The sequence below is a fragment of the Mauremys mutica genome, chromosome 1, assembly GCF_020497125.1.
Source record: "Mauremys mutica isolate MM-2020 ecotype Southern chromosome 1, ASM2049712v1, whole genome shotgun sequence".
Lineage (NCBI taxonomy): Eukaryota > Metazoa > Chordata > Testudines > Geoemydidae > Mauremys > Mauremys mutica.
Genome location: NC_059072.1, coordinates 281,977,905 through 282,005,501, shown reverse-complemented (window position 1 = coordinate 282,005,501; position 27,597 = coordinate 281,977,905). Strand labels below are relative to the sequence as shown.

General features: G+C 42.5%; 1 long non-coding RNA gene across 2 annotated transcripts in view; it reads right to left on the bottom strand.

Moving 5' to 3' along the window:
- Positions 1-23,490, bottom strand: part of LOC123352125 — a 29,501-nt gene extending 6,011 nt beyond the window's left edge. The window contains exons 1-4 of one of the 2 annotated variants that reach the window (XR_006574107.1): positions 23,427-23,490; positions 17,310-17,560; positions 6,322-6,493; positions 1,923-1,972 (exon numbers count right to left, since the gene is read on the bottom strand). This is a non-coding gene — a long non-coding RNA (uncharacterized LOC123352125). The remainder of the gene's footprint in view (positions 1-1,922; positions 1,973-6,321; positions 6,494-17,309; positions 17,561-23,426) is intronic. The other variant, XR_006574109.1, reaches the window with a different exon arrangement.
- Positions 23,491-27,597: the final 4,107 nt, after the last annotated feature.

Here is a 27,597-nt window from a genome sequence, read left to right as displayed (position 1 = left end):
TAATATTACTATCATGTGGCTAGCCTTGTAGACCCCTGAGAAGCTTCAGGTAATGCAGAATGTGTTTTTCCAATTTCTTACTGGTATGAATGGCAAGGAGTATATCACACCAATTCTCCAAAGACTATACTGATTCCCTGTTGGCTTCCTGGTACAATTCTAGGTGTTGGTTCTGAAATATAAAGCCATGGTTTGTGTCTTTGCTACCTAGAAGACTGCCTTTCTCTTATGTGCCCCAATGACAGTTAAAGTCAATTAATAGTCATCTGCAGCTGGTGTGATTTTGGGAGAGAGAGCATTTAGGTTCCATACTTAACACATGACAGTAACGGAGGAGGAGAAGGACCTAGGAGTCCTGGTTGATCGTAGGATGACTATGAGTAGGCAATGTGATGTGGCCGCTAAAAAAGCTAATGCGGGCTTGGGATGCATTAGGCGAGGTATTTCTAGTAGAGATAAGGAGGTGCTAGTCCCGTTATATAAGGCGTTGGTGAGACCTCATTTGGAGTATTGTGTGCAGTTTTGGTCTCCCATGTTTAAGAAGGATGAATTCAAACTGGAACGGGTACAAAGGAGGGCCACTAGAATGATCCGAGGAATGGAAAGCCTGTCATATGAAAGGAGACTTGAGGAGCTCGGTTTGTTTTCCTTAACCAAAAGAAGGATAAGAGGAGATATGATTGCACTCTTTAAATATATCAGAGGGATAAATACCAGGGAAGGAGAGGAATTATTTCAGCTCAGTGCTAATGTGGACACAAGGACAAATGGATATAAATTGTCAGTCAGGAAATTTAGGCTTGAAATTAGACGAAGGTTTCTAACCATCAGAGGAGTGCAATTCTGGAACAGCCTACCGAGGGAAACAGTGGGGGCGAAGGACCTCCATGACTTTAAGATTAAGCTAGATAAGTTTATGGAGGGGATGGTATGATAACGGGTTTAGTCAATAGGTCAATAACATGCCACAATGGTAATTAGTACAAAGGGTCAATGATAGGATATTGTTAGCCTTTTTCCAGAGGGTCTGGCTGGAGAGTCTTGCCCGCATGCTCGGGGTTCAGCTGATCGCCATATTTGGGGTCGGGAAGGAATTTTCCTCCAGGGTAGATTGGCAGTGGCCCTGGAGGTTTTTCGCCTTCCTCCGAAGCATGGGGCAGGGGTCGCTTGCTGGTGGATTATCTGCTACTAGAAGTCTTTAAATCATGATTTGGAGCATTCAACAGCAGAGTCAAGGGAGAGAATTATTTCAGGAGTGGGTGGATCGGCTTATGTGGCCTGCATCTTGCAGGAGGTCAGACTAGATGATCATAATGGTCCCTTCTGATCTTGAATTCTATGATTCTATGATTCTATGAGAATGTGGGAATAAAGTCCAAATCAGAGAACCACAAATAGGGGATCCATGAAAGAAAATTGGTACTTTCAACCATAGTCATCAACACAGTTACGTGCAGCTTGCCATGAGGAACAGCATGACAGGGATCGTATGTCCACATGGGTAAAAACTATGTGTGAAAAGGAGGTGGAATTTCCTTTTTGTGTCCAGCCTCCCTGTTCTGGGATGGCTCAAACCACAGCCACTGGGATTGCAGCTGAAGGGGATGCTAGACAAGGAGCCCATTTGGCTGAATCCCTGGATGGGCAATGGACCATGGTGGTAATTCAGCAGACAGAGGGTACAGAAAAATACAATTCCATCCCCATCTCTGGACCCATAAGAATGAGAACTGGTTTAGTGAAATAAGAACTAACCATTGCATAGTCCAGAACTCTCTCTCCGTCACAGGTCAAGGAACATATGTATTAGTGTTACCCTCTGATGAGTGTATCTTGCAGGTCCTCCTCTGTGCCAATCTACAGAGCATAGGAATTGTTACAGCCCCTAACTACATAGGTGTAGCTTAGCTGTAGCAACTTACCCTTTTAGCTCTGGAGATCCCTGGTTCCAAGATGATGGCTGTCACGTTAGCTGTAAGAAAAACTTGTCATGAGTGGTTCCCTATTACAAAGGCAGCAGAATATGAGGCAGACCAGCAAATTTCCATTTCTGGCAGCAGGAGATTTCAATCAGGCAGCAATTCTAGGCAAAGAAACTCAGATGGATGCCATCCTGGCCAATGCAAGGATACCAGTGCAGATGATGAGCAAGGAGAGCAAGACTGATAGGTTGATCTGCTATTTGCTAAAACCACCAGGATGAGTCTGTTTATGAGTCTCTGTGTGCTTTCTGGTCCACATCTGTGATGGTATATTTCTCTGAATGCATGATTCCTTTTCTGTTATGCTCACTTGATCAGTTTCCTATCTATTTTCCACCATTAAATGGATACTTGTACGTTTTGGCATGATTTGACTCTCTGTCGGTACTTGGGCAAAACTAATTTACTTCAATTGCCTGAGGAAGGACTGAAAGATTCTGCCCTGAGTTTGTAAATCCATTTCTAGAGTGCTTAGGGCTCCTTCTGTACAAAAATCTCTGTTGAACTGTAACTCATTATCACTTCTCAGTGTGGCACCTAGAGAGTGAATGCATAAAAAGTATGTTGAAAAGGCAATTAAAGATCTTGGGATTGTAATATTATTCCCTGGTGTGCTGCAATAAGAAAACAATGTATTTATTGGAATCATAGTGGTTATTCATTAACACCAAAAGAGAAGAATGATTTCCAAGCAAAGGATCTTTACAGAAATCAAGAATGTAGTTTTATGAGTCAACACCATGATGTATGAGCCAACTGCATTCTTGTGCTCATCAGAATTGGTGATGGAATCTCAGGGTCTTCTGGAGAGGAAGATCAACCTGTACATCAGTCCAGGCAGACAAAGATGTTCTTAGGGTTCATTTACCTGACTGCATTATTTGAAATTTGTACACATGTAGGCAATCAAATGCAAGTTGAAGACATTCTTAGGAAATTCAGAAAACAATGCCAATATTTACTCAATATTTATTCAATATTTGAATTTGTTTGCCACAAGCTATTACTGGGTTTGAAACAGAGCCACTGGAATATACAGTGTGAATCCCTGTGTAAGTACCTTTTTTAAAAGTGATTTTGATTTGTAACCTGATAACAGTCAGATAGCATTCATTCTGCAAGAGTTGTTATACTGGACATATCTTGCTAATCTACGATTCTTGAAAGAGACCTATAATGTACCATATTCAGCCAAAACATATCATATTAATGTGCAATGTGCTGCAAGAATTAGTAATATGGAATCTGTATGATATATTATTTTCAGGGCCTGTTAAAAAGTAGCCAATTCTCAAATGAAAATGATGTTGTCATGTTATAATTTTTACGATACAAAAATGGACATTATGAGAAACCCACCCTTATTTTTCCCAAATGGAGCAGTTTTTCTATTTATGAGAGTACAAAGAGAAATTAAAACTAGTCAGCTTCTATTTTTAAACATTGCCAGACATTTAATAACATTGGTGAAAGGGGACGGGGCGGGGAGTGGAGGGGGAACGAAAAACAAAAACCCAACCTATAATAATTTCTGAGCTGAGACCTTTAATGTCAAGCTTCAATCCAGAGCAACTTTGTCTGGCTTGGCTGAATCATAAAGCCTTGAAAAAGTGGAGCTGTGATAGAAATAGAAGTGTCTTTAATTACAGGGACACTCTTAGGCATCTCTTTAATGAAATCCTCCTGTCCCAAATATCTTGAAGCAAATCTTGAAGTAGTAAATTGACTGCATGGGTTGGGGTTTTTTTTGTTCACTAATCTTAGATTCTTTTCTAATAAACAAAACAACTATGACCTGGTCCAGCAAAGCACATGAACTGGTGCTAAACTTTAAGCTCACATAACGTGCCACTGAAGTCAATGGGGCTATACATGTGCTTGAGTGATTTTCTGGATCGGTTCTTTAAGTGATTCTGGTTCATCTGAAATGAAAAAGACACCATAAAATGACTTTCTTCAGCTTGATCAGGTTCACTAAAGATGGTAAAGGACTGTAACGGCTGGATTCGTTTCTGGGCACATGCCTCTCCACTACTCCTGTAAATACTCTGTAATATTGCTGTGTCAGACATGATCCTCTCTACTCTTGTAGAAGTGAACAACAGGGTTACTGTTACAAGTAATACACAGTAAATTCCTTACAATGAGGCATTTAGGGCCACTGCCACATGTCTCATTTTAATAATACATTCATATGTCCCAGAAATAGGGCTGCAATTAAGCCTTGAGCAAGAGAGAGAAAATTATTGGAGGACAAGTATATTCACACTATTGTTGTAGTCAGTCTAGTGTGGTCAATAAAATGAGTGCATTCCGTTTTGGTTTTATGTTACAGCAGGATTACCATCATCTAGGTCCCACTCAACAGAGAATAAATACGTATCTTTGTTTACAACTGTCTGTGTGGGAAGGATGCAAGTGATTGCTCCATTTCTACTCTGACAGTTTGGATGCAGAATTTGCATTACCATATCATTTAGAGCCCAGGCAAATCAGTACTGCTGAAAGATTACTTGGCTGGGGTCTGTGCATTTATTAGCAAGGCAATGGTATGCATGTGCTTTAGTGACTTTTCTGGATTAGTGCGTTAAGTGATTCTGGTTTGTTAGCAAGGAAATTGTATGGGGAACTCTGCCTGACCCTGCGAAGATATCTATTTGCTACCACTCAGCCAAGTTGTTTCAGGTAGATTTTGATAATTGTTAGCTTTTGAAGCACTGTTTGCATAAATAAGAATAAAAGGCTAATTTTAGAATTAAGTTTACGCTAGCGATGTTCTGAATACAGATCTCCACCACCAAAACATATAATTCTAAGCATAGATTCTGTGCATAAATTTTACCCCTATTTGAAATCTGTCGGATTGCAAGGATACAAGTGAAGGCAAAATTTGGCCCCAGTGTTTGCTTTGCTATATACTTAAACTGATCAAAATCTGATTTATTTTAGAATTTCATTATAGTTTAAATTGAATGAAATTGACTACCATGTTTCTGGTACTTTCTCTTCTATGGGCAGCCTTATGACTCCGTACCTCAGATGCTAGGATTTAATGTGTAGACGCTAATATCAACCAGCTGGAGGGGCTGTAGCAGTAAGGACAGAAAGGTAATAGAAGGGCTCCTGAGAGGAAACTTCATAAAGAGTTTGTTTTATATAGCTACATAAACTTTAAGGCAAGAAGGGACTGTTAGATAATATAATCTGACCTCCTGTATAACTCAGGCCATGGACTTTCACCCAGTGAATTCCTGTATTGAGCCTAATAACTTTTGTGTTTGGCTATAGTGTATCTTCTAGAAAAGCATCCAGGCTTGATTTGAAGATTTCAAGTGATGGAGAATACGTTTACCTTTTCAGTTTGTCCCAATAGTTAATTGTCATCACTGGTAAAAATGTGTGCTCTGTTTCTAACTTGAAAGTATCTACCTTTAACTTCCAACTGTTGGTTCTTGTTATCCCTTTCTCCTCTAAATTAAGGATTGTACAGGCCAGAATTGACTTAGTTCTGGCTTATGGGTGCTTGGGATGAAGAAAAAGATGAAAGTTAAGCTATTGCTGTTTCAAATTGCCAATAATGAAAATGAGAGAGACAGGGTGGAGGAGGTAATATCTTTTATTGGACTAACTTCTGCTGGTGAAAGAGACAAGCTTTCAAGGTCCACAGAGCTCTTATTCAGGTCTGGACATTTTCACTTTTTTATGTTCCAAAATCAGGATCTTTTTATAGTGGTCTCTGTAGCATCTCTCATGGCTCAGAAGTGGCAGGCCATAGATGTAAAAATATAAAGAGGATTCTTTATTGACTCTGTGGGACAGAGATGGACCCTATAGTTTTCCTTGACTCTTTAGCTGCTACAGTGACAAAAGACTACAGAACCTATATTACAGATTGTTACCACATAGGGTCTGCATAAGTCCAGGCTTGGATCAGCAGTAATGAAAGGGATAGCTGATGACAATCAATCTGGATCATATGTTTTAGTAATTCAATTTACAACTGACCCTCTTCAAACTACTTCCTCCTCCATCCTCCCCTTCACCCCCAAATGAGACAGAATGTAGACAGGCAGTTCTAAGAGATTTCCTGTGGGTCTTTTTGTTAAAGAAACCAGTTCACAGATATATCCATATGTTAACCACATGTGTGTCATGTTGCCAGTAGTTCTTAGAAGCTAATGGTGGTTAGGTAGTGAAAATAGTGAAACCATTAGAAAACTACTTGAAAATACACAAACTTGTTTCAAAATAGTGACTCAATGAGAAGTTACAACTATGGGACTAGGAAAATAAAATAAACTAGGAAGATCAGAATAAGTACAGGAATAAATGTTCTCACCATGGCATCATCCTCTGTTTAGCAATTCTTAGCTTTCTTCAAGTTCCTTATATTCTTCTTTTAGTCAGTAGATATAGAATCAAAAGTCCAGATTGTTTCCCCAGTCTTAGCAGCTCAAAGGATTCCCCTTGATACAGATTTCCTTGTCCTACATAGAGATATCTCCCTTCAGCTGGGAAAGAGAGGGAAGAGTAGAGTCACAGATGTATCCTCCAAAAAGCTGATGTCTAATAGGTTGCTGGCAAAATTTTCCATCAGGTGAAGGTGTGTTTTCCTTAGGAATCAAGACTAGATCTCCTGCATCTCAAGTAAGTTTCTAGTCTGCTAAATCACAGTCCCTCTCAAATAAGTTGATTACTTTTTCTGAGCCCTGGTTTCTCAGTCTGTTAAAGGGAGCTCTTAACACTTACTTACCTTTGCCTGTGGATGACTTTAATCCAGTATAACACATCTGAAAAAGATCATTGTCCTGTTTTACAGCAAAGGAAATTGAGATACAGAGGCAATGGTCTCTATCCTACAAATGCATAACTCACCATTATAGATGAAGCCCGTAGAGCAGTGGTGGGCCGTGAGACAGTTTGAACGACGAACTGTGGCCACTGGGAACTGCAGGTAGCCATGCCTGCGGAGGGTCAGTGTAAACAAACTGTCTCACGGCCCACCAGCGGATTACCCTGACGGGCCGTGTGTGGTCCGCGGGCCGCAGGTTGTCCACCATTACTATAGACCTAATGCCAGAGGTAAGCACTACCCCTGGTAGCATCTCCACACTAGTCCCTGTTTCACTTGTCTGAGAGGCGTGAGGTTTAGTGGAATAGCCATCAGTATAAGAGGATCCTAGGTCACTGTTTTATTTACTAAGAATGAGACACACCAACATAATCACAAAGGTTGGAGTAGAACTGAGCTTGCTGGCTGCAATGTTTGGTCTCCCTGCCTTGAAGTTTTACTGATTTAAGGCCTTCTCTTGTTCCCATTGAAGTCGATGGTAAAACTCTCCTTAACTTCAACTGGTTCAGGACAAGGCCAAGAATTTGCAGTTGTCTTTTCTTTCAAAGTGTATGTGTATTGGGATGTGATGGGGTGTACTTGCCCCACACTGAACAGGAAGCGGTTAACCCCACACGCTGGGCGGAAGCCACTCTCCCTCGCCCCTGCTGGCCATGCTCCAACAGTTGCTGCAGTATACAAGGGAGCAGCCCAGGTGATTCAAGATGGACTGCTGGAGAGGAAGGACATACCTCACAAGCTCCAGCCTGGGAGCAGCTGGAACCCCAGACCGTGGGAGCCAGAGACGCCGAGACACAGATACCTGTGGATGCCCAAGAGAGGCTGGAGCCACCAGGAGCAGTGCAAACTAAGAAAGATGGAGGCCCTGAAGACATCCAGATTGCAGCTTTGGAGAAAATGGTAGGAAGTAGCCTAGGGGAACTTGCCATGGACAGTGGACTGGTTCTTGAACTGTGTCTTGAGTCAGCATGTTTTGGCTGGATCCCTCACTTGCCACTTTCAGGGCCCTGGGCTGGGACCCAGGTTAGGCTACATAGCCCCACTAAGGAGGGCAACCCTATTGACTCTGGCCACTAGGATGCACAACCATGCTGAGGTTAGTCATATTCATTGTGGCCACTAAGTCATACTGCATGAGTGAGAGGGAGATTGTATTGACTCTGGTCATTAGACCATATATTGGTGGTGAGGAGGTCAAACATACTGACTGTGGCCACTAGGCCACACAGCCAAAGTGAGAGGGCAATTATACTGACTCCGGCCGTTAGGTTGTACTGCCCTGCTGTCAAGGGTGATGGTATTGACTCCGGCCATTAGGTTGTACTGCCCTGACATCAAGGGCGACGGTATTGACTCTGGCTATTAGGCCATACTGCCCTGATGTCAAAGGTGATGGTATTGACTCTGGCTATTAGGCCATACTGCCCTGAGGCTACAGGCTGGCAGGCGGACTTAACCGTGGGGCCGTGATGCCCTTGCCCTGCCCCAAAGGGGGGCAGAGTGTACTTGCCCCATGACATGGGATCACAAGTTCTGAATATTAACTCAGCCATGAGGCCTGGCAGTCTATTGATTAGGATGATCTATTAAGCAGAAAAAGATTTGGAACATTCTGAAATACAGTGCAGGTTCTGCCCCTGAGTGAAATGAACTCTTGTGCAGCTAGTCTGTGCAAAGCCGGTCCATCACTCTCATCTCATTTATGCCCTCAGCATAGGGCTTCAGTGAGACTTAGGCAGAGCAAAGCTTTGCACTTGCACTTTGCCCAGGGGTGAATTTCATTCTCCGTAAGTAAGGAAATTAGTATCATTACCAGCATTATTAAAAGAGTGCTTCAAGTGCTTTTCTTCTCCACAAGACGAAGAGAACCTCAGTGCGGTATTTGCAACATGTGAGATATGGGTTCCCCAGGCCTGAAAGTGCATCTGATTATTAATAACTACAGCTTAAAACCTAGTGTAAACTCTTCCCAGTAGCTCTCTGAGCTATGTCCCTTCTAGGTCGGCTGATATGGAAACTCATCTTTTCTAAAATATCTGTAAAACCAAAGGTGCTTGATTATAACAGATAATTCAGTAAAGAAGCTATGATACAGCCTATGCTATGAGCTAGATGTGTGATTCCCAGCTCACGCAAATATACTCATGGTACATCTCATCGAGCTAGCAGGGCTACAAACAATAGTGTAGCTGCAGTAGCATGGCTTAGCCATGCTGAGTACAAACCTGCCTAAAACTGATGGGCAATACCCGGCATGACTAAACAGTACTGCCTTTGCTACTGAAGTTACACTGCTAGTCATGCTTACGCTAGTTCTCATCAAGCTAGCATGCTTATGGCAAGAGTGCTGCTTAAGTGTCGGTTGGCTGTTGATAAACCCTCAATGTTGAGTTGTAAAATTCGGAGTGCGGGTCTTATGGTCTGGAAGCCACAGGATTGCACATTCTTAGGGTTACTGAAAACGGTGATACCGGGATTCTTCAAGTATAAACTTGTGGAGTTTGGTTTGCTAGGAGGCTCATTAGCTTCAAACAATAGCTACAACAATGATACACATTGTTGAGGAGTGCCCACTAACCAAATTCAGTGGTGGGCTCAGAATGCTCCATTTGGCCACTGAGAATGCTATTGCTTGGCTCAGCAAATAGGCAAACACTAAATAAATCAAGCTCGTCAAATATGTGTACGTGAGCTGGGAATCACACCCCAGCTCATAGTGTATAGCCTAGAAGAGCATTCCTGGACACAGATTCTTTTTTAAAGAATCCTAAATATTATTTTTAGAAATATTATTTGAAAAAATATTCATTACATAAATACAAATGAAAAGGTGATGTACAATACAGAAAAGCCTTCCTGCTAAAAGATTCAAGGAAGAATAAGCATCTGTAAACAAATAACTAGCTATTTTAACAATTTTTGATGGGCTGGAATTTGTATTACTGATTTCACCTGCTTTAGTAATGTAAAATGATTTTCAAAAAAATTGATTTGCCTTGGGCGTCAATAAATTATTAAATAAATATCGTTTGATCATCTTCTAGAGCTGGTTGGTTGATTTCTGAGAGTACTGATGATTTTTGAATGCTTGGGCTTAGCAATACAGAGACTATAACAAAAGTATATTTTGTTCCCTCTTCCCCTCTTTACATATCAATACTCCCTTTTTTAAGCCTCATTTCTGAAACAACACTTAAAAACAGCACAATACTAGATGTCCTCTTATTTACTTTGTATTCTGCTTTTTAACCAACGTTCCCTCTTCTTTCAAACATTTCAAGAGCCAATAGTTCTGTATGAATTAAGCAGCTTGAAGCATTAGTAATAACAGTTCTTATGCACACAACATTTTTAAAGCATATAAATCAGTATTTTTTCCCTTAGTATTATTAACTAACTATAAGTTGGCTAGAAAATGCTGGACTACCCTATTTATCTGTGCAGCAAGCATTTCCCCCTGACATTAAGGCCTTGATCCTGCAAGCACTTTTATGCATGAGTTTAAGCACATGATTAGTCGTATAGAAATCAATAGGGTTACTCATCTGCTTAAAGTTAATCATGTACATAAGTGCTTGCAGGATCAGGGCCCACTTCTCTGCAAAATATAACAACAGAGGGCCAGATTATGAAATCCTTACTCACATGAGTGAGCCAGTGCTCACAAACATAATTCCATTAACTTCAACGGGACAGGATGTCTAAGTGCTCACCAGTTTGTGCAAGGGATTTCTGTCCCTGAGAAACTAGCTCATAGAAGACATACAGGAGATCAGAGAGGAAACTTTAACAAACAAAACAAAACAAAACAAAAATATCCTCAATGACCCATGCCAGGAAGTTAGTGTTAAATGACAAATTCAAGTGCTCTTTCTAGGTATCTCTCTATCCCTTCTTTCTCCTACTCCACAACAACAAAACAGAACCGTGCTTAATGTTGTCCAGCTGCCACAAAAAACAAAAGGCTTTAGTTTGGGAAGATAACACAGCCTACATTGCAGGGGAGGGAGTTCTCTCAGCAGGAGTGAACTCTGAATTTTGGAGAGCAATTACATTGTTCAGAAAGAGACAACAGGAAGTAGGAACAGACTGTCTCCCTCCCCAACACAAACACACAGAGACTTAACCTACTGCTGAACTTTTGCCCTTGAGTGACCAGTGCCATTAGGATACAGGTCAAAAGGTTGCAGGGTGACAGAAAATGGCACTTTATTGAATGAAAGAGAAGATGAAAAATTCCTTTGTTTGCTTAACTCTGTGAGGTTTGTATAGCCACTGTGATCCCGTAATGGAGTCCACAGTGAAAAAGTAACTTGATTTATTACATGCAGAGAAAGGCAGTGGGGATTTCACTAAAGGGAAAAACTAAAGGATAAAAGTCAAAGAATAAAAAAAATGTAACTTTAATCAATAGAAGCACTTTGTGATATATAAGAGGCTGAGAAGGAGCTCTCTTTCATTAGGGGCACCAATGAGACATTCTCAAAAATATATTCCTCCTATTTAGGGTGGAGAAAACTATACATATAAATGTGCATCTGGCTGAAAACTCCTGTTATTGCAGAGCAGTTTGAGAAAAAAGTTCTAATGCCCCAAACTGTAGCCCTTCGTGTATGTACGTGAAATTGCAAAATGAAATCATTTCTAAAGGAGAAACAAGCCTCTCTGGAAGGATATGAGGAAGAAAAATCGTGAATGGTAGACGCTTGGTTGAAACCGGAGACTTCCACGGAGTTTATCTAAATCTAACCTTAAATTGTAACACATTTGCTATATTTAATATGTTTAAAAAAATCAAAGTAAAGCTGTAATGGGCCCAAATCAGATATGCTGAAGGGAGGTGCCAGTCCTTTAAATATCAGTGGAACGGCAAATTCTCACCCCAGATCTGAATTTGGTCTGTAGTGTTGTAATGGCTGATGCTATGATTTTACACCAGTAAACAGAAGTCAATGGAGCTACTTTAGTGTAAATCTGGAGTAAGTGAGATCAGAATCTGGCCCCAAAATTCCATCATTCATTAAAGTACCTGGAAGTTATCAGCACTATTTAGATAAAAGAAGAATGAAAGAGAGAGTTTTAGCCTCTTTAAGGCTACATGATCTGGCTTTTGTGGCAGTAAGGGACAGATTCTGCCACTCTTACTCATGCTGAACACTACCTTACTCAGTGTATAGTCCCACTGAAATAAATGGTAATGCCTGTGGAGTAAGGTGCTATCTTTCTGTGTGGGTTCCAGAGGGTTCTATCCTTGGTCCCCTTCTTCTCTCCCTCTACACCTTATTCTGGGCAATCAGATCCACAAATGTGAATTCAACTATCATCTCCATGTGGATGACTCACAGAACTAACTCTGCTCTCCAGATCTGTCTCCTACTGTCCAAACTAAAATCTCAGCCTATCTCTCTGACTTCTCCCCATGGATGGCTAGCTGTTAGATCAAGCTCAACATAGCTAAAAGAAAGCTCCTAATCTTCTCCCCCAGTCCCTCCCTTCTTTCTCAATCACTGTGGACAATACCACCACCCTGCCTGTCACTCAGGCCCATAAGCTGGTCATCATCTTTTACTTGGACCTCTCTCTCTAGGTCTTTGCACCCAGGTTATGTCTATATCTGGCCAATTCTTTCTGTGTAACATCTCTTTGATACAACCTCTCTCATCTAGGCTCTCATTTTCTTATGTCTCGATTATGACAACATCCTTTTTTTTTTTGACCTTTACAAATTTTGCCCCCCTCATAGCCATTCAGAATGTTGCTGCAAAGACCATTCTCCCAGCCCATCACATTGACCAAGGAACCCCTTTCTTAACGCCCCTTCAATACCTCTCCCTTTTCTATCTCACCAAGCTTAAATTACTTGTCTTCACGTTCTACTTCACTTCCCGACGTATCCCTAGCCTATCTATTGTCTCTCATTCACTATCAAGATGTCAACTCCCACCTCTGATTGGCCCATGTTGCCAGTCTCTTGTTTTTTCCTGTGCCGCCTTTCACACTTGGGAGGAGCTCTTCACAAAGCTACCTCATTATCTTCCTTCAAAACGTGCCTTAAAACTCCTTTTTCATAATGCTTACCAAAAAAATGACAACATGTAGGCCACTGCTGTTCGGACACTAATGCCTTTTGTGGTGCCCAGTATTGCTCATTGTTTACTTGTACTGCCCCATGTGTCTCTCTATATCCATCTGTTGTTACTTGGATTATATTTAGATTGTAAATTCTTTGGGGCAGGGATCATCTTTTTATTCTGTATATGTATACTGCCTTGCACAGTGGGGTCTTGGCCCAGGAGCTACCGTAATACAAATAAATAATAATAATGCTCTCAGTTACACCAAGATAAATCCAGAGCAATTCCACTGACCTCAGTGGAATTACCCCAAATTTATGCTGAAAGGAAAGCAGAATTTTTCTTTAACATTATTATAGTGCATCATTTTCTGCATTAATTTCTCATAAAACTCACACATGTAAAGTGTGATAGAAATAAATATTTGAGGAACATTTTAAACCATTCGTCATCATATCTAAACTTTGCAGAATTCAATTTTTATAATTTTGATAGATAATATCGTGGTTTATGTTTAAGCATATTTTTATTTTTAATCAATGTGCATTTTCATTTGCTCAAAACTATGAGTTTTAACCTTTTTAATTTTTTTTATCAATTTAAATTGTCATGGTTGAGGGGGATCACGGGGGCCCAGAATATAGTGGAGGTCTGACAATAATTATTTAATGACAGTAGAAGTTGAGATTCAAAAAGCTAAGGATTTATAACTTTAAAACACAAATTGTCAACATCACATGTCAAAATATATAAAGTAAATATCCTTAAATCAAACTCTTATAAGTTCTTAAGCAGCATTTTTCTTACTTTGCCAGTCTGTAAATTTCTATTTTTATCAAGGGAAATATTCTTTCATCTGCATGTGTATAGTGAAATTGACGTTTACTGACATTTACCGATAAAAATCTAATCCTTCCAGGCTTAATTATATCATATATTTATAGACTTTTAGAGTGCAGATTGTCATGTAAATGGATATCCCTAGACTTTTCAAATCATATATTATTTCCCAATGGAAGGAACCATCACAGTAATTATAGCATTATGTTTCATTTATATAGTATTTTAACTCTTGGAAATGCTTTTAAAATTAATCATTGAATCAGCTTGCCATGTAAACCTGTATTTAAAAAACTGTCTCTGAACTCAGGCCAAATTCTGCTCTCTATCAACCGCGGATGTCAATTGGGTTGAACAGATACAACCAAGAGCAGATTTTGGCCCAGTGATTCCTAAAACATTTAAAACCATTTAAGAAATAGTGGTCAAATCCTTCTTCCTGCACAGACCTGAGGTTCTGTTGTATCTATCACCAACCCCCAGCATTCAAAAATCATGAATCAGGCCCACAAAATCATGAGATAGACTTTAAAATTGAGATTTATAAAAAGTAATACATGTTTTCTTTTCATGTGGCTTTTGGTTTCTGAGCTTTTAGAGTGCACTTTTCAAACTCTTCTGCACAACCATGAAGACCAGTAACTTACTAACAAAACAAAACAAAACAAAAAAACGCTGATATTCTCACTTTATCACAGGATTCCAGGAACTGGAGCTTTAAGAAAAACACATAGGTATTAAGAATATGCCCTGAGCCTGTGAACTACAAGTCTACCTGAAACTGTATTATTAAAATGATTATATGTAACTGTTTAAAAATGCGCTCTTTTATCTGCATGAAATTCTTGTCATTTTGAGATTCATTCTCTTCCCTCCTGTCCCCAAACATATTTAGACATATTGTAGGCTCCTAGTTTAAGACCCTCTGTGCCAAGTTTCAGCTCTTCAGTAAATTTTTACAGTCAAGTTATAAACACCTCTGATTACTGCTTTAATATGTTTATGCAACTGGGCTAACCTGTATTGTTATCAAAATGGCAGAAAAAAACCCCAACAACCTGTTGTGTGACTGATGGGGAACCAGTGACATTAAATATGTATTATTATTAATATTTATTATTTTATTAACATTGTCTCTGTTCAGTAGGTGTTAATATGCACCCTGAAAAAGAGAAGAGAAGATGGCAACAAAGGCTAGAAGTTTTTGTGGGTGAGTTAATGATTAGGCTTCAGCAAATTGCCAGAGATAGTAAGGAACTTGTGGAAGGCTCTTTTCAAAGTAGTGCAACAGAGATCATTTTAGAAGTGGGAATATTGTATATTGTGTACTGTACCTCAGCATTGCAGCAGGCCAGGGGAGGATCAGAAAGAGTCACTACATTTCATCATCTTCACTTACTCTTTAGGGATCAGGTGATGTAGAAATTACTATAAGCTAACCTTCCCACAACTCCCCGCTTAGCAATGACCTCTGCTAAAAGATTGGTACACTTCAGTCTTTACAAATTAACCAAATATGGCTTCCCCTAAGCGGGTGATTCAGCGGAGGCTGTTCAGAATGTTGAAGATCTGGGGACTATGATCTTATGTTTGCTGCATCCCCCAAACTCCTTTTGAGATCAAGTAGAGCTTTGAGAGTGCAAAGAATGGGCTTTTGAACATGACTGATGGGCTCATATCTGATGTCAGTGTTTTGCATGAGACAAAATCCATTTATAAACAACCAGTGGGGCATTGCAAAAGGCACAGAGTGCTGTCTAATGCTAGAAGAGCACTCAGTGATGAATTTGGGACAAAGTAAAAAAAACCTAAAAATACCATTTTGGTAAATATGATAAAAGCGGGTTAATAACTTTTCCGATATCTTCAAGTGAGAGAGAATGGTAGCTCATTCACCATGTGCAATCAATCCATGGCTTCTCTGCAACAGCTCCCAGCCAGTTCCAGTTATGATGTACAAGACAGCCGTCTCGTGGGAACGAACTGAGTTCGCTGCTTCATTTTGCAGGAGCCACAGAACAGCTGCCAGATACGAATGACTTTCAGTCACTATTGATCTGGGATTGATTCAAATTAGTGACCTAGAAGGGAATGACTGCATACCGCACTACACACTTCCCATTCCATTCAGTTTTCTGCAGTGTCTGCTAGTAACTGTGTCTGCTAGATCTGAATTTGGTTTGCCATGTCTGAAATAATTTGAATGCCTATGCTCATGAGCTCCTTGAACCTATAGGAAGTGGTTAGTGTATCCTTTGCTATTTACTTTGTGGAAGTACTGACTCTGAAATTTCATTGTTGCGGTTGGTAGTTAGAGTTTATAAACTTCGATAATTGAGATTTTATTTCTTGCACATTCTCGTAAGAATTATTCTACAACTCCTTACATTCATGGTCTATGTATTATATTACAAGAAGAAGCCGTGAGGTGGATGGATGACTTTTAGGTCTCTGGAGTAAAATTCAAAAGTTTTGGATTCAGCTCCTGACTCTGCCACAGATGTCTTTGTTCCTTAGTGCCCCATCTGTAAAATGGTAATGATAGAGCTTCCCTACTCCACGGGTGGTTTGAGACTAAATCTGTAGATGATCTGACCATTTTTCTGCTTATATAAGTAGGAACATGGGTGACCTAGTATAAGTCCTTTCCAGAAGTACCAATTCTGTAAGTAATTCTCAGTGGAACTTTTGCCTGAGTCAAGAGTGCAGGATTAAGGTTTCTGATTTCATGGTATCTAAAGATGTCATAAACATCCTGTATTTTCATAGATTTTGGCTTTGGGCATAACCCCTTCCCCCTCCTTCCCCCAAACTCTAAAGAAATGGATCAGTTGAAAATGTTCACAGCAACAGGTTTTTTTTCTTTCCATTAGGATTACAAAATCAATTCATTTAGCATTAGTAAGAAATGTAGAGATTTTGCTGACAGAATTAATTATTTTGAATGATGAGTTTGTTGCTTTCCTTTCAGGGGCCAAGTTCTAAGGAGGAAGTTCTTTGCCTTTCAATTAAAAATATCCGAACAATTCTGTGGAGTCTTGTGCTCAGAAACCAAAACAAGTCTTCAACTGTAGATAAATGAAGATTGGTTGATTCTGAGCTGTAGAAAGCCAAAGGAAGCCCTCTGCTCTGACCCCATGCCCTCCGGCATCACAGGTGGTGCATAAGCACAAAGACAAGCTGGATGTAGATGCTGCTGTGGGCACTTTACACAGGCCAGATTGTAAATTTGTCCATTTATGAGTGTCCTGCGGGGGTTCCCACCAACTTAGCAGACAAAGCATGGGCTGAAGTGAACAAAGTATATCCATAAAAGCTCCTCTGATTGCCACTATTAATAAAATTGAGGCCATAAACAAACTTATTGTGTGCTATTTCCTAAGTTTGGTGGTTTGTTTTTTTTTAACCTTTTTTGAATTGTAGGAGGTGTGTGTGTGGTGGAGACAGACAGAATAGGTAGGGAGGGTATATACACTCTGTGAATAATGAGTCTGGCTATAAGGAATGATTTAACATAGAAAGAAACACTATATTATGCTGTGGGCAGTCCTTTCATCCTACCTGAACTTTCCAAGTTTACTGTGCCTCAGCAGAAGCCTACGAGCTTTCTTCATCAGCATAGTTAAAACAGATCCACTGTGTTTTTATTTTCCAAACACAGGAAAATAAGATGATTGCTTTCAGATACGGTCCAACACGTTTCTAGATGCTCCGATGTGTTCGGAGGTTCCCTAGAAATGTGCCTGGTTTTTCTTCCCCTTCATCCTTTCCAATGACAAGGGCATCAGAATCTTGTTCTTGAGGTCATCCCTCTAAAAAACAAACAAACGAATAAATATTGTTTACCACAGATGGTCCAAAATCACAACCGCTTTACACAGTGGACTAGAGTTTTTGTGATCATTGCTGTTGAATGCTGTAGTATTGTTAAAAATAAAGTTCTTCAAAATGCTGGCCTCCGTTGTGGCCTACATATCTGTGCATGAAGAGACCATCCTTGTGCACGTCTGCCCCTGCTGTGTCTGTAGGGGTAAAGCCACCTTCGTAGCAGAGTCCCCTACCCCAGGCACCACGTGGGCTCTGTGTGTGTTCCGGGAGCTCTGCAAAGCAGTGGATATGCTCTGGGCTGGCCAGGGGAGGAGTGGGCAGACAGGCAGCTGGGGTGGGAAGGATGGGCTAGTGCATAAGGCACTAAACTGGGGCACAAGGAACATGTGTTCTTTTCCTGGATGGGCCACAAACTTCCTGTGTGAACTTGGACAAGTCCCTTAATTTACCTTGTACTGCAGTTGGGCTTGACTAGTCGAGGGGAGGGAGGGGCAGTTTGCTTTGACTTCCCATGTGAGAGGGTCCCCATGGCAAGAGGTTTTGGGGGTAGCTGTGTTCAGTCTCTGTCAGTGTAGCTCCAACTGAGCTGCATTACCAAGGGCCAGAACATGAAGATAATGCTTGTGCCTTAGCTTCCTGTATTGTTCTCAAGATCCTTTTACAGATAATTGTTCTTTAGGGGGTAAGTAAAACTGTTTGTGTACCATAGAAAACTGGAGAAACAGTATAACACTTAATCTACTCCCTGAGGACCAACCACCAAAGATATCTGAAATGGTCATGTGGACTTTTTATTTTATTTTATTTTTTTATTGTTTTTTGCTTTGTTTCAATTAATGCTAGGAAACGTCTGACTAGAAACTGGACCCCTGGCTTGGTTGGAATTTATGGTCTGGAAACATGGCACTAGAAAGGGTTATTCCCATGTTCTGTACCTCAAAAACACAGTCACATGATCATGCCCTATAGTGCAATAATGCTGATAGAAACAAGAGAAGTAGCCAGGAGAAACATTCCCTCATTGTGTTTCTTTGGGATTTCATTTATTTGGAAGCCATAGACAAAACTAGTGTTGTTGTTTTAGTTGCAGTATGTGTCTAAACTTATCCTCAGGCTCCTTCTGCACACTCTGGTTAGAAAATCCCCTTCCCCCATCCTTCCCCATCCCTCTGTACACACTCCCTCTCTCTGCCAGCTGCACAAACAATGGCCCACATTCATTCATAATGTAACTTGGCTGATATCAACTAGCTATCAAAAGGGATGAATTTGGCCCATATTTGGTTTGCTATTTTACCCAAGCAAAATACGTCATCATCATCATTATCAGAAGATTGCATCAGTGAGGATGCAAGTGGTAACTTGATGCATAATTTGTTTGATCCATAATTTGCTAATGTGAGGTGTCATGTTTTTATTTGGCTTTTATATTGCATCAGAGGAATTTGCCGTTACTATGCATGTCCACCCTTTTTTAGAACTGTTTCTTGAACTCCTAAATGGCACAAACCATTCTTCAAAATGTTTAAAAAATGTTGTAATTGCATTTTACTATTTATCAAAGGAAGTAAGGGTAAAATTTTCAAAAGTGCCTAAGTGACTTAGAAGGATAAGTCGCGTTTTCAAAAATGACTTAGACACTGAAATTAATGGAAGTTAGATGCTTAGGTGCTTTTGAAAATCTCAGTAGGTGCCTATCTGCATTTTTAGGATCCTAAATATCTTTTAAAAATTGGCCCTTAGAAGTCTAAGTCCACCTCAGCGTTCAACTTTAACATTTCTTCTATTTCAGTTCAGAGCACCTCTTGAGCAGATTACTTCTAAAACCACAAGATCTGTTATGTAGAGAAATGGAAACTAACTTTAGACCACAAACATACTTCTACTTGTATTCTCCAACTATTTTAAAAGTCAGGTTTCTGCTGACGAATGCACTAACTCACTGTATTGCCTACGCACGTTGCAACACCTCCACACAATGTAGCATATTTTTAGTCTCTATTTAAGGAAACCCAGGGCTGGAATACCATGGATGGAGGGAGCGAGAATGTAGGGGTTGAATTGGGCCAGCTTGCCAGTACACTCGAAGACTTCCACCTTTTGCTAGAAAAAGCTAAGCTTAAATTTAAATACACAAAGTCTCCAGCTCTATGATTTGTGAAGGTAATCTTCAAATTCTCAGTCAAAAATAAAACAATGCAGTGATATCTTCCTGGGCCTGCAGAAAGCTCAGAGAAGTGTGAACTGCTTCAGTCATCTTGATGGGGCGTTAGCTCTGAAGTTTAGTGATAACAATTAAAATGTCAAGATTGTTAACTATTTCACTGTTTAACAAAGCACAGAAGAAAGGAGAAAAGGAGCAGCTGTTGACAGTGCATACAGAACATTTAATAAAGAAATGAAACAAATGTATTCCTAATATAGAGATCTGCAAAATCAGCTATGAGCAACCACTTGTTTTAGCATCTGAAGTAGGCAGGGCTTGGATGTGGACAGAACTTGGGAGTGTGTCACTAGGCTGTGTGTGGAAAATATTTTTTTCTAAATAGTATTATTTAATTCTTTACTTTCATGAGCACTTAAGTCCCTTACCCATGCTTTAAGACTAGAGGAAACCACATACTTTATTGTTAAAAATGTGGTTGTATCTTAGATTGTAGACTATGATTTTAATCTTTTACAATAGCATCAGATCAAATGCACTTAACCTGTAGAACTTTATGTCACTTTCTTTATACCAGCTTTTTTCAGGCTCTGAACAAAGAGTAAGTCATTTGTGGAAAACAGTATACATAAAATTACCAAACTAAAGCACACACTGGAGAACAGCTGGGTAGCAAGCAAATGAATCCTTTCAAAGGCTCAGCAGGTACTGGCAGGATATTCTACAGACGATGTTTGCAGGAGCCTATTAATGCAAGCCAACAGGTTTACAAAAGCAACGTTAGTAAAGCAATAGGAAAAAAGATTAGAGAGTGAAAGAGGAAGGCAGGAAGACACTGCAAAAGAAAGAGGAGGCTGGGAAATGTACAGGCAGTAAATCCCAAATCAATGTGATGTTAGCAATTGCAGAATGCTATTGCTTAAAGATGGTAACTTTCAATTAAAATTCACATGGAAGGTATTAAAAAATAAATCATCCTCAGCAAAAATGGACAGTGACCAAATGTTTTTGGCTGTTCAATGGCCTACATGAAATGAGTTGATGACACTAGGAAGAAATTTCTGTCAGAGTGGTTAAGCACTGGAATAAATTGCCTAGGGAGGTTGTGGAATGTCCATAATTGGAAATTTTTAAGAGCAGATTAGACAAAAACCTGTCAGGGATGGTCTAGATAATACTTAGACCTGCTATGAGTGCAGGGGACTGGACTAGATGACCTCTTGAGTCCCTTCCAGTCCTATGATTCTATGATAGTCTAATTTCTAGCCGTCAGCTCTCCGTAGCACAAAACCACTGTCCAGAAGGGCACTAACTGCAACCCTGGTTGGCAGGCTCATCAGAGAGGCCCAGTACTGAATGGACATGGAAAATTAACTGCCCTCTTTCCTCTTGGCCAAGTCTAAACATTGACTGGCGCTCAGTGTAGACCAGGCCACAACTAGTTGAGCCCATTTTTATTGAACTATTTTCATAACATTCTAATGGTAAACTCTTTGGATTGGGGACTGTCTTTTTGCTACATATCAGCACAGTGTCTGGTGCTATGGTGACCTGGCCTTTAGGTACTCCTACAGTTCAAATAAATCATCATAATAATGGTGGTTTTAAAAACAATTCAATAAAAATGTTTCAAACCACCTGGAGCCTGGTCTACACTATTGCTCCAACTGGTTTTAAAATTGATTTAGCTGAACTAGTTTTAAAAAACATTTAGAATTCTGGGGGGAAATTTTCCCAGAAGAGACTGTTCATTATTGGGCCCTAGTGTGAAATAGGCATTAGACAAAGGTGAGGACTGAAGCAAGTTGGCAGGATGGTAGGGAGAAGCTTGCTCTGCTGCTGCCATTTCTATAACTGTTTTGTGATTAAACAGTGGACTTCAGTCACTGAGACCATCATTTAGGAAACTTTCACTAAAAATGTAGACACACATGACAGAAAAGTAATCCACCTGATATCATAGGACTTTAATACTCCTGAGCTTCTGCATACAATTCATGTTCTTCAGAAAATGGCTTTCACAATCCTGTGCAGATCAACGCCATGAAGAATATAATTCAAGGACACTGATTATGGCTGACACTGTATCACTATTCCAGACTCACAGTCTACGTGTTCCCAGAACAAAGATGGATGCTGCAATTGACACCTCCTTTCATGTTACATGGTTCGAGATTTAAACTGATATTAATGCAATTTTAAAAATTGCAGTAAATAAATGATCTTCCCCACTTTTGAGCAGTTGTCAGTATTTTGGGTACATCTTTACACATGTCTTTGCCTCAAGTTCTCAGCTCACAGAGTGGTGGCTGCTGTTGCAGGTTTATAAAGAATTACTTGTAGCCAAGTGTCATGCCCGCTAGTGTTGCAAAGGTGGCAAAAATACATAACTTCTCAGTTGAAGCCCAAGGTAGGCATTTTACATAATGGAGCTGGAAACTACCACAGAAGCAAGGTACTTGAGGCCATTAAAGTAAGTGGAAAGACTTACTTTGACTTCACAAGGACTTTGGTTAGGTCTTCGATGAGTTGGGGCCACATTTTCCTGAAAAGAAAGTGGGGGTCCCCAAGCACAATGATTTGCAAAAATATGAATTTTTGCATACTGTTATTGTAATAGATACATATCGGAAATATACATGCTAACAAGTAATTAAATTCCCAACTTTCTATTTGCACATTAATTTTTGTGATTTGCAAATGCAATCACAATTGCAGGCATATATTCAGCTCCTCAAGTATGCACATAATTATTCACTCACAGACATTCCCCTTCTTTTTAGAAAATTTGGCCTTTGATTTCCATCTAAAGCAGGGATTGGCAACCTTTGGCACATGGCTCACCAGAGTAAGCATCATGGTGGGCCGGGCCGGTTTGTTTACCTGCTGTATCCAAGGTTCGGCTGATCACGGTTCCCACTGGCCACGGTTCACCATCCCAGGCCACTGGGGGCTCCGGGAAGCGGCGCAGGCTGAGGGATGTGCTGGCCACTGCTTCCCACCGCCCCCATTGGCCTGGGAGGACGAACCTCAGCCAGTGGGAGCCACGATCGGATGAACCTGCAGATGCGGCAGGTAAACAAATCGGCCTGGCCCTCCAGGGTGCTTACCCTGGTGAGCCACATGCCAAAGGTTGCCAATTTCTGATCTAAAGGATCTCGGCAAATACCATATTTGTGAGTATAAGCCAACATGCTCTAGATGAATATGGATTTAGAAATGGAATACTGGGTGTATGCTGTATATGCACAGAGACATCTGGGATTAGAGAAAGTGATGTTCCTTAACTTAAATTTTGGCTTCATAATGTAGTACATTTTTAACTGAAAGATAACCAAAGACATAACTCACGGATTTAGAGGTTTCATCAACATTATATTTTACATAAGAAATAGATCCATCTGTTCATAAAACTCAATTTTCAGGATGTTCACACTGGAAGCACCATATAGTTGATTTTTTCAAAGAAAGACTCTCAAGCTTGTGAAATACAATTTAAAAAAAAAAAAAAAAAGGAAGACCAGACAACATACTTCTGCACAGTATATTCTCCTTATTATAAGAAAGGCCTGGGAATCACAAAATCTGAATTCTATGCCCAACTATGCGATTGAGTTTTCTGTGGCTTTGGATAAATCAACCTTAGTTTATGCTTCTGAGAAACTGGTATAACAATATTTACCTACCTCACAGGGTGATGAAAGGTTTAATTGGTTAATTAACATTTGCAAAGTGGTTTGAGATCCTTGGATGAAAGGTGCTGTATGAGAGCAAAATGTATTTGAATATAAGAAATTCACTAAAGCAGAATGGATGTCACCAAATGTGGATAATAATCTATGGGTTTTTACAAAGCTTTTTTGTGTTCTTATAATTAGAGCGGGAATCTACAGGGTTTAAACCAATGATGAGCTGCCAAAATCTTAACAACGGGTTCCCTATAAAAAGTTCTGATTTAACAACGGGTTCCCTATAAAAAGTTCTGATTTAAGGGATGTGCGACAGCATGTATTTTTTGTACCAATAGGGTTACCATACGTCCATATTTTCCCAGGAGGTGATTAAGAACTGAAAAACCTGACATGTCCAGGAAAATACAGATGTATTTTAACCCTACCTAAAGTTCTTTTTTAAAAAGATGGGGCTGAACTAGAAATGAGCTCCGTTTCACATGTGTGGGTGGTGATTAGGGACAGTCTCAATTTTGGGGTCTTTTTCTTATATAGGCTCCTATTACCCCTCACCCCCGTCCCGATTTTTCACACTTGCTGTCTGGTCACTCTAGGGTGTGCACATGTGTGGGTCCCAGCTGCTCCCTACCCCCCCCTCATTAAAGCACGTGTGCAGGGTTACTGCCCTGGGAACTGCAGGGCACCAGTGGATGTGGGGCTGGCTGCAGATAGGGGTGTGGGGCAGGGCTAGCTGGAGGCAGGGAGTGACACGGGCTGGCTGTGGGCAGGTGATGCAGACAGGCGGGCTGCGGGTGGCTGTGGGCAGGGGGTGGCTGCGGGCGGCTGTGGGCAGAGGCTGGCTGCAGGCAGGGGGTGGCTGTGGCAGGGGCTGCAGGCAGAGGCTGGCTGCGGGCAGAGGGTGGCTGTGGGCAAGGGCTGGCTGGGGGCAGAGGGCGGCTGGGGGCAGAGGGCGGCTGGGGGCGGCTGCAGGCAGGGGCTGGCTGGGGGCGGCTGCAGGCAGGGGCTGGCTGCGGGCAGAGGGCTGGCTGCGGGCAGAGGGCGGCTGTGGGTGGCTGTGGGCAGGGGGTGGGGCAGGGGCTGGCTGTGGGCAGGGGCTGGCTGTGGGCAGGGGGGTGGCTGGGGGTGGCTTGGGGCAGGGGCTGGCTGGGGGCAGGGGTCAGCTGGGGGCAGGGGCTGGCTGGGGGTGGCTGTGGGCAGGGGCTGGCTGCGGGTGGCTGGGGGTGGCTGTGGGCAGGGGGTGGCTGGGGGCAGAGGGTGGCTGGGGGCAGATGGTGGCAGGGGGTGGCTGGGGGCAGGGGCTGGCTGGGGGTGGCAGGGGCTGGCGGGGGATAGCTGGGGGCAGGGGCTGGCTGGGGGCAGAGGGTGGCGCAGGGGCTGGCGGGGATGGGCAGGGGGTGGCTGGGGGCAGGGGCTGGCTGGGGGCAGATGGTGGCAGGGCCTGGCTGGGGGTAGCTGGGGGCAGGGGCTGGCTGGGGGTAGCTGGGGGCAGGGGCTGGCTGGGGGTAGCTGGGGGCAGGGGCTGGCTGGGGGCAGGGGCTGGCTGGGGGCAGAGGGTGGCTGGGGTCAGAGGGTGGCAGGGGGTGGCTGGGGGCAGAGGCTGGCTGCGGGTAGCTGGGGGCAGGGGCTGGCTGGGGGCAGAGGGTGGGGCAGGGGCTGGCTGGGGGTGGCAGGGGCTGGCTGGGGGTGGCTGGGGGCAGATGGTGGCAGGGGCTGGCTGGGGGCAGAGGGTGGCTGGGGCTGGCTGGGGGCAGGGGCTGGCTGCAGGCAGGGGGGTGGCTGTGGGTGGCTGGGGGCAGGGAAGGCGGGGGAGGGGCGCAGACACTCACACGGGGGGGAGGGGCTGGGAGCAGCAGGAGGCAGCAGGACACTCACGGGGCAGCAGCAGCCGGAGCCCCAGGGCCAGAGGTCCAAAGAGCAGGAGCAGCAACAGGGCCAGGAGGCAGCTCACATGGCTCCCGCAGCACAGCGCTGCGCCCCCCGGCAGCCGGGAGGAGGAATTACAAGCTTCCCAGGCAGAGCCCATCAAAGCTTCCCTCGCAGGGAAGCTAGTTAACAAGCGGTTCTAAAATCGCTTCTAAATTTAACAACGGGTTCGCACGAACCCGTGCGAACCGGCTCCAGCTCACCCCTGGTTTAAACACATCAACTTATGGATGTCAACAAATGGGTGTTTGAGAGCCTTGGTGCTCATTGCACATCCTCATATTTACCTTTCACACTCATCCATCTCACATTTTGATCACCTCACTACAGAAGGAATGAAATTGCCATGGCAAACAATGCTGACTAATCATTGTGGTGATATTATTTCCAGAAATGCTGCTTGCAAAAGTGATGCTTGCTGAGGGGCCATCAGCCCAGTGCAGTTGTCATCCTGGCAGTGAGTTCCACTATTTGTGAAATACTCATCAGTAGTCAGGTTAGTCAGATAGCCCATGGATGCTGACACTGGTACTCACAGCACGTGTCAGCTGGTATGCATGATTACTCCCACAACATGAATACACTTCTACCTCGATATAACGCTGTCCTTGGGAGCCAAAAAAATCTTACCGCATTATAGGTGAAACCATGTTATATCGAACTTCCTTTGATCCACCAGAGTGCGCAGCCCCGCCCCCCCGGAGCACTGCTTTACCACGTTATATCCAAATTTGTGTTATATCGGGTGGCGTTATATCAAGGTAGCAGTGTACTTCCATGGTTTCAAGTGATGAGTGTCTGGTGGGGTTGGAAGAGAGGGTCATTAAAGACTGCTCAGTAACAGACATCATCAGTATTAACTTAGTTTTGTTTCCCTGTATTATCACTTGCATTATTAACAAAGCCATAAAGACAATTCAGTTAACTTGTCGTCTGGTTTTCATTCTGATGCTTTGGACAGCAACAGTTATTTCACAGCTTACTTCATTGTCGTGAATCCTTTTTTAAAATGTATGTATTTCTTTTTAGCAAATTCATTTGGGAAGGATGAAATTGTTTGCATTTCTGTAGCACCAGACTTTTATTAAATTACAGTCATGTGCTATGATTTTTCTACCCCATCCCAAACCTCTGGGAAGTATCAGGTTGATTGTACTTGGAAAACAAGGGGCACACACATAAGTGAAGTGAACGGTAACTTTTATTTACATACATACATTACACATAGAGCTAACACGGCTTGTAACAAAAGAAAGAAAGAAATTCACAGAGAAGTGGACACCTCTCCTAGACCTTCTCCCCCTCACCCAGGCAAGGAGGGATAAACCATTGAATATTGTGCTGGGGGACAAATGGGAATGTCTCCTGCATAGGGTCTGAGGGCTGAGCACAGGCTGGGCTATAGGGACAGGATAGGGGTCATCATTCCCTTCCTCCTTGCTCTGGGGGGCTCCCCTGCAAGGGGCTTTGGGTGCTGGGGAGTGTTGGGCTGGGTGTCCAGCATACTTCTCCCCAGCAGGGAGGTGTATGGGATTCAGCACAGCAGCCTGGGTAGCACCTGGAAGAGGAGGAGAAGCAAGAGAAGGAGGAGATGTGCTCTGTTCCTGGAAAGAGAGGCTGGCGGAGAGTTGCCCACAGACCCAGCAACATGTGTAGGCCAGAGTGTAGGACCAGTTAGGTGAGCAGGAACCCCTCAGAACAGGTGACAGCTCTGGCTGGGCAATGCCCTGCAGAGGGGAGAGAATGACAGCACCAGGGACGGAGGCTGTAGGGAGTGGTCTGGGGAACCATAGACAATGGCAAAGGGAATGAGGGGCAAGCACAAGGACCCCAGCGAAGGACAGTGAGTGGAGAAGCAGGGAGGGGACCGAGCCGGGGGTGACCATTCAGTGACCCCCCCAACCATATTGCCCTGAGACCAGCTGGGTGGGCAGCCATGATTAGCATCAGCCTGGGGGAGTTCCCAGAATCCCCTGGGCTAGAGAGAAGGCAGTGAGTCCTGAAGGATAACTGCAGCCGGATCTACAGAGGCTTTCCCAGTCCAGTCCTGAGGCAAAGACCAGCGTGAGCGGTTCATAGTATTACCAACCCCAAATGTTCAAAAATCATGAGTCAGGCTCCAAATATCATGAGACTGGCTTTAAAATCATGAGATTATGTAAAAAGAATAGATGTAGTATTCTTTTTATTTGCCTTCTGTTTCTTGAGCAGTGGGGTCACATTTTGAAGAAACTTACTTTTT